Here is an 8,536-nt window from a genome sequence, read left to right as displayed (position 1 = left end):
TTGGTATAAAATATTCTACCTTTTTCGCGCATTCTAGGTATCGGAACTTTAGAAAATGCATTTTCCCATGACGTGAGACAACGTGAGCTCACATGTCCCCGATATGTCGGGCCCATCTCCGTGGTCTAGTGGTAGAGCGTCCGCCCGGAGAGCGGAAGGTCCGGGGTTCGATCCCCGGCCGCGTCATACCGAAAGACGTTAAAAGATGGTACTTGTTGTTACCCTGTCTGGCGCTCGGCATTAAACAAGGACTGGTAGGCTCGGAGTCAGTATACTGTGTCTGAGTAGGGTATTCATGTTAAACTGCGGCATGGTATCTCAGTGAGCTAGCACTATAAATCGGCATCAGTCCGGACTAGTACAAGTAGCCACACAAACACACACACGTACATGCACGTCGCTATATAAGTGCAATAATCTTGGACGCGACGTTAAACCCCATTTCTCACCGATATGTTCGGTATCGAATCTAGTATTAAGGCGCGGCGAACAAACGCTTTCACCACTAGGCTACCCTTTTGCCCTTTATGTTGTGAGTAGAGGCAACCACACGCCATAGGGGCGGGTATTATAGTTTAACCATGCAACCTTAGAAGTGGGATCGAGCCTGGAGCAGGCAAACCAGTGGTTGGTAGTTAAAGCGTCCTCGATAGCCCGTGGCCACATTGGGCCAGATTACATAATGCCCTTTCCACAGTCAGTGGGAGAATTAGGCTTTCACGTAACACTGTATCGACTATATGGTAATATAATAGCAAGGGCAACATCTTTAAATAGCTGACCCGTGAAGATCCGGGTTAGAAAATCTTCAGCAAACCCATGCTTGTCGCAAGAGGAGACTATGCTTGACCTAAAAGGGCGACTTTCGGGATCGGGTTGTCTCTTAGGCTTGGATGATGCATGTCATCGTATCCCAAATGCGTGAATCGATACTGAAGATGCCAATCACAGGATTGTCTGGTCCAGACTCAATTATTTACAGACCGACGTCATGTGGCTGGAATATTGAATACAAAGAAACAAAGAAAACAAACATCTTTAAATAACTCAAAGGCAAAGTGGATTAACACCTGAACACCTACCGCTAAACAACTACAACCTATACTTCAAGTTCAGGCCGCCATTGTGTGTTTCAACGTTGGCTTCGGTTGCCATCATGTGACGACGGTTCGATTCACGACAAAATAACGACCCAGGTACGAGAGTGAGTCAATCAGTGAGTATGGTTTTACGCCGCTTTTAGCAATATTCCAGCAATATCATGGCGGGGGACACCAGAAATGGGCTTCACACATTGTACCCATGTCGGGAATCGAACCCGGGTCTTCGGCGTGACGAGCGAACGCTTTAACCACTAGGCTACCCGACCGCCCCGCGAAGGATGAAGAATACACCCGTAACAACTTGCATGTATTAAGTACAGTAAAGTTCGTTATAAGCGTGTTCGTTATAACCGTAGCTTACTGTACAACACTTTCCGCTTACAGGCTGCATTTGAATCTAATACACAACAAGACAGCATATTTCTGCAGACATGAAAATGACTAGGCGTTCTGTGTTGATGTGAATCACCAAGTATCTCGAACTGAAGGTGCATGTTCCCGAGGCAAGACAGTTAACTGACTTTAAAAAGTCCAACCTTGCCGAACTGGGCTGGAATTCCTGGACTCGGTCGTAGCGCCACCAGTGGCTTTTACGAGTGAGTCCCTTCTAAGCCTCTCCTATTGACCAATCAGATTCCACTTCTCGTATCACTTGCATTTGCTTCAAACAAAATGGTGGCGCCCTGTCAGGACGATCTGATCGATAATCAGGATCTATATTGTGATAAAACGGTTCTTAAATCAAATGCATCAAATCACGTGAGCACTTTGATTAAAAACATGAAAAGATTTAGAAATAAATCTGTTGACAACGAGTTGGCCCTGCACATGCTTTGCAAATCCAGTAATCGACCGAAATCTGCATGACAGATGACGAACCTGATTTCGTTGCGCGATTTTGATTGGACTATGCATAGACTCGTTAGTCCAGCCAAAATGTAACTCCATAATACCAGCCTAGTTCGGCAAGGGTGGAAACTGGTCTTTTATGGTCAGTTAACTCCCTTGTCTCGGGACGATGACGTCAGTGCGGACATGGTCACACGTAGGGATGCTGATCCTTCTTTTGCCGTGTTAGAGGATGGGTAGCGGAGTGAGTGAGTGAGTGAGTTTAGTTTAACGCCGCTTTTAACACTATTCCAGTTATATCACGGCGTGACAGCTTAATGTGGGAGGAAAGCCCGAAGTGATACAGGTCTTAGACGTTTGTCACTTCGGTGAAACCCACGAGCACGGGTATGGTGCTGACAAACCTAGAAACATAATTAGAGCGAATCGGGATTCGAACCCACAATCATAGGTTTCTGGCGTGCCGAAGGGACACAACTCTGCACAGCGAATTGCGGCGCCTTAGACGACTGGGCCACCCGTGTCCCCTGGGTAGCGGAGTTGCAGAGGGTGAGTGAGAGCATCGAAGATAGTCCGAGACCAGGAATACCTTCAACTGCCACCATCAGGAAAATGTTGATAAAATACATGATGCGATTATGGATGATCGATGAGTCACCACGCGTCACATAGCCAATACAGTAGGCAACTCATGAGGCTTGCAAACATTCTGAGAAATGAACTGGGTATGACAAAGGTCTCAGCACGTAGGGTTCCAAAGGCTTCCGACTCCTGATCAGAAACGCTCCAGGTTCATCGTGTTATAAAAGATACGGCTCACCACTATCAGTCTTAACAACAGGCAAAGAAGTGGAAACATGTAACGTCTCCCCCGAAGAAGAATGCAAGTCTGTTCGATCAGCTGGTAAGGTGATGGTTTCGGTGTTGTGGGATTCCAAAGAAATCCTTTTGGACTACCTTCCGTAAGATCAGAGGGGCGGTCGGGTAGCCTAGTGGTTAAAGCGTTCGCTCGTCACGCCGAAAACTCGGGTTCGATTCCCGACATGGGTACAATGTGTGAAGCCCATTTATAGTGTCCCCCGCCGTGATATTGCTGGAATATTGCTAAAAGCGGCGTAAAACCAAAACTCACTCACTCACTCACTCACTCACTCACTCACTCACTCACTCACTCACTCACTCACTTCCGGTCCGACCATTAATATCCAATCTTATGCTAGTCTGCTTAGGCAACTGCGTCAGAATATCAACGCAAAACGTCGTGGAAAACTCACTAAAAGTGTGTCGTTACACCAGGACAATGCACCTGTGCATGTCTATTCTCTATTGTCCCCTATGTCCCCTCTGACCTCGTTGGACAAACTCCAATCTCATTCAAATCAGGTCTTAGTTCTCGCTATCGCTAAACAAAGATCTGAGGACATCCCATTACGGGTCACGTCAGAACGACCTTTCATCCAACCAATCAGAGCGTTGCTTACCAGATCGTGAAAGTGACAGTCGGAATGTGTTTTCTGATCATGCAACCACGAAACATATAACACGGAGTATTCCGATTGACAGTTACGGGTTTTATGATTATATCCATACAAAACTAGGCCATCTATAAGCCATTCCAGAATGTTCTTATCAGTTTTAACATTTTTAATCGAGAATACGTAAAAATTTGTTTCGAAAGTAGTCGCCAGTTTGAAACCAGTGTCGTTAAGCTCGAGAGAGCTGCCTTCTGATTGGCTCATGTCGATTTCTTTCATTTCATTGGTCCGTCAAAATTAACGAAAGGTCGTTCTGACGTGACCCGTAATGGGATGTCGTCAGATCTTTGTTTAGCGGTAGCGAAAACTAAGATCTGATTTTAAGGAGATTGGACAAACTCAATTTTTACCAGATTTGGCACCATCACATTGTCACCTTTTTCCAAATCTGAAAAAAGAACTGCCTGGCAGGCATTATGGAAATGATAATGACGTCATTTATATCACCAGGAGGGAGCCTTCTGCACCAATAGGATCCAGGCACTCCAGCATCGTTGGCAGAAGTGTGGGCCTCGGAAGAGATGAAGTAATTAGCAGCCAACTCCATCAACACCGTGCAGCACAGTTAAGCTCAGAACTTTTCAGCCACTCCTCGTAAATACAAGACGAGGCTGACATTTCAGTCTTTGAGTTTACTCCTGGTAAGACGGTTGTCCGAGCCACCTAATGCTTCCAACAGCGTGTTTATTCAAGAAGATTAATTGCATTGTTGCCTTCCATCTGCCAGCTTAATGTTTGTCAATGTTTATGCGCAAATGTGATATATTTACGCTGAATGATTGACATTCTGAATGTGCTCAACTGGTATGACCTACAACAGAATGGCAACTGTTCGAGTAATGTGGAGTTGTGAATATCTTCTGTCAAGTATTCTTTTCACAATACAGGGAGCGTCAACTCTCTAGTACACCCAGGTGAACACTCCACACGACTCAGCACACTGCATTTTTCTACAAAACAATCTGAGTAGGTTGGTATTTTAGTTTTAAGAGCATGAGTGAGTATGGTTTTACGCCGCTTTTAACAATACCGGCGGGGGACACCAGAAAAGGGCTTAACACATTGTACCCGTGTGGGGATTCGAACCCGGGTCTTTGGCGTGACGAGCGAACGCTTTAACCACTAAGCCACCCCTCCACCCTATTTTATTCTCAAGTACAATGATGAGTGAGTGAGTGAGTGAGTGAGTGAGTGAGTCGAGATTTACGCCAAATATCATGGAGGTGGGTGAGACGGGATGGACACAGTGTATTCATTTTAGGAATCGAACCCGGCAGGACGAACCAGAACCACAAGGCTACTCAAATGATGGAAACATTATATTGCAAAACTTCTGGATTACTCATGCGACGGGGGCGGTCGGGTAGCCTAGTGGCTCAAGACCCGGGTTCGATTCCCGACATGGGCACAATGTGTGAAGCCCATTTCTGGTGTCCCCCACCTTGATATTGCTGGAATATTGCTAAAAGCGGCGTAAAACTATACTAACTCACTCACTCATGCGACGGAAGCGGTTTCTTCAATGGTACATAAATAATAAATACAATGCGTGCCACTGGACGTTTCAGATGTGTGAATATCTTCGTTGATCTATGTGGGTTATACTCGACATCTTAACTCGCTGTTCTGCATCGCCCCCCGGAAGCACCATGGCGCCCCTTACGTTCAACATTCAACATTACTCTTCCTGCGTCTGTACGGGGGCACGGGTGGTCTAGCTGTCTAAGGCGCCACAAAACCCTTTGTGGAGTTGCGACCCTTAGACGTACCAGAAACCTATGATCGTGGTTTCAAATCCCATTTCGCCCCGATTATGTTCCTAGGTTTGTCAGTATCATATCCGTGCTTATGGATTTCACTAAGTGGTACACATCTAAGGCCTGCATCAGTCATCAAGCTGACACGCCGTGATATAACTGAAAAAGGCTGTTGAAAGCGGCGTCAAAACCAACTCATTAACTTCAGCGTCTGTACCAACACAGACCAGTGGAGCTGCAATGAGAACCGCGCAACACATTCTTGAACAATGCCCGCCTGTATTAAATATGCGCTGGTATAAAAACTTAGGGTTATCATATTTGGTTTAAATTTCACATGTGTAATGATACATGTATCTATGGGTTATGTTTGAATTTGCAGCACCGAACTATTAATCTTACCACTTTTACAGGTGTTATGATCGAGTAGGGTGTGTCAATGGAGCCAGTAGAATACCAAGCAGTGATTAGGTTTTTATATTTGAAAGGTCGCACACCAAAAGAAACTTTCGATGAAATGAAAGCAACTTATGGGGAAGATGCCCCATCATATGACGTTGTGTGGTCGGACATCTGTGGAAACAGCTGCCATTCCTGGTCGCCCCCATTCAGCCATTGATGAGGACACTATCCATCAAGTGGAGACCGCCATTTTGGCAGACCGACGTATAACTGTTCGCCAGTTAGCACAAGATGTCAAGATCAGTGTAGGGTCTGTGGAAAATCATCCATGACAATTTGAACATGCATAAGGTGTCTGCACGATGGATTCCCAGGATGCTCACACCTTTCCAAAAGCAGGAACGAGTCAATTGCTCAAAGGATCTTTTGGACATGTGCCAAAAAAAACCAGGCAAACTTTTTAGACAGACTTATCACACAGGATGAAACATGGGTCCGTCACTATGATCCTGAGACTAAAGTTCAGTCGATGCAATGTAATCATGTGGAGTCACCACCCCCAAAGAAGGCACGTGTCCAACCCTCTGCAGGCAAGGTCATGCTCACGGTGTTTTTGGGACCAGCACGGAGTAGTGATGATGGATTTCTTGGCAAAAGGTACCACAATTACAGGAGCTTATTATGCTTCACTGCTGCGGAAATTGCAGGACGCTATCAAGCTTAAGAGGCGTGGCATGCTGACCAAGGGTGTCCGTCTCCTGCAAGACAATGCTCCAGTACACAACTCTCATGTAGCCCAGACAGAAGGCTGTCCTGTGGCTATGAAATCCTTCCACATCCTCCTTACTCTCCTGACCTTGCACCATCTGACTTCCACCTCTTTCCAACCATGAAGTCATTTTTGAAGGGAAAACGTTTCACAGATGATGAAACACTGATTTTTGTAGTCAAGTCCAGGTTTGAGACTCAAAATGAGGGCTTTTACAAGCGAGGCCTCCATAGTTGCATAAAACGATGGGAGAAGTGTGTAACTCTTGGCGGTTCCTATGTGGAGAAAGACTAATACCTATGCCAAGTTTCATTTCACTAGGTCCATCGGAAGTGGGTCAGGGGAAATCTTTAATGAACATCCCTGTATAACACTAACTCATCACAACAATATGATGTCGAAGACCAGTTATGTAACACACTAGTGGTGACCCTGTCGGAAGATTGATGGCCTTTGAGTTCGGCACCACGTGGTGCGTTGATCCTGCGTTGAATTCAGTTTCGCAGCTCATGTTGTGAGGCTCCTCAGCGCTGCATGTTGCATCCACTGGCCCTGTGTGGAGCACTTCCTGTGTGTTGACACTGTGCGGAGCTCGGTAACGTTGACCGTTGCATCCGCTGTCACTATGTTAGGCTCAGCAACGCAACACTTGCCGCCAGTGGACACTGTGCATAGCTCGGTTACGTTGACCGTTGCATACGTTGACACTTAATGGGGCTCGGCAAAGCCACACTTACCGCCAGCTGACACTGTGCGGAGCTCGGTAACGTTGACCGTTGCATCCGCTGTCACTGTGTGTGGCTCAGTAACGCAACACTTACCGCCAGTTGACACTGTGCGGAGCTCGGTAACAGTGACCGTTGCATCCGCTGTCACTGTGTGTGGCTCAGTAACGCAACACTTGCCGCCAGTTGACACTGTTCGGAGCTCGGTAACAGTGACAGTTGCATCCGCTGTCAATGTGTGTAGCTAGCTCCGCAGCGCTACACTTGCCGCCAGTTGACACTGTTCGGAGCTCGGTAACAGTAACCGCTGCATCCGTTGTCATTATGTGTGGGTCAGCAACGCCACACTTGCCGCCAGTTGACACTGTGCGGAGCTCGGTAACGCTGTCCGTGGCATCTGTTGAGCCTGTACGGAGCTCGATAACGCTGCACTTGCCAAGAGTACGTGCGAAGTCAGTAGGTAATTAGGAAATGATTATATCAGCCGGAATGTACAATAACAGCAATGCACTTCTCAATTAATCCTCGTTTCCGATACAATGTACACCGTACTGCGCAGTTTGGCGAGATACACAGCCCACAGCTTGCAGTGTATTAAATCACAGACTCAACTAAACGCCGGATCTAAGTCTCATCGTTTCAGAATACTTGAAATTCACACTTAATCCGAGACAACAAAAGCCCGGTGCAGGAGAGAGTGGAGTAGGGTGGCCTGGTGCTGCGCATGCGCACTCAACATGGTCAGTGTAACCTACGAGGTATGTCGGGCACAGAGCTGGATAGATGGGAGTCTAGCGTGCACATTCCCACCACTCACTGTACTGTTTCTATAACAGAAGGACTAACTTAAACACAATGCCAGTCAGGGTCACGTGACAGAGGAGAGAAGGGCACGAGTAAGTAGTGCACGTGCACACACAAGAGCATATCGTAATCATACGGGATCCATTTAATGCCGTTGATTGCACATATCTCTACGAGAGTGAATGGGCTTGGATTAACGCAGCTTTGATATCATTTCAGTAAAATGTGGAAGGAAAAACTCAGGAAAACCAATAGCCGCGCAGTGATTAGCACATTTGGTACTGGTAAACCAAGGATCATAATATAAACGAATCTTGATGTTGCACTCAAGACCAGTGGATCCTGGAACGGCCAAGGGGCACAACCTTACATAGCGATTTTCGGTGCCTTTCGGAGCAATTGCGTAAGACATACAGACAACTTGGCTGATTCCGCCACAGCTCAGGATACCTGGTCCGATTACGTCATAGCCCAGGAGCGCTTGCGTTACACGGACAGATACCTAGTCTGATACGTCATAGCCCAGAAGCGCTTGCGTTACACGGACATATACCTAGTCTGGTACGTCATAGCCCAGAAGCGCTTGCGTTAC

Source organism: Haliotis cracherodii, unplaced genomic scaffold, assembly GCF_022045235.1.
Source record: "Haliotis cracherodii isolate W230 unplaced genomic scaffold, xgHalCrac1.p SCAF_13, whole genome shotgun sequence".
Taxonomy (NCBI): domain Eukaryota; kingdom Metazoa; phylum Mollusca; class Gastropoda; order Lepetellida; family Haliotidae; genus Haliotis; species Haliotis cracherodii.
The sequence above is the reverse complement of the archived record's forward strand: the minus strand, read 5'-3'. Positions refer to the sequence as shown.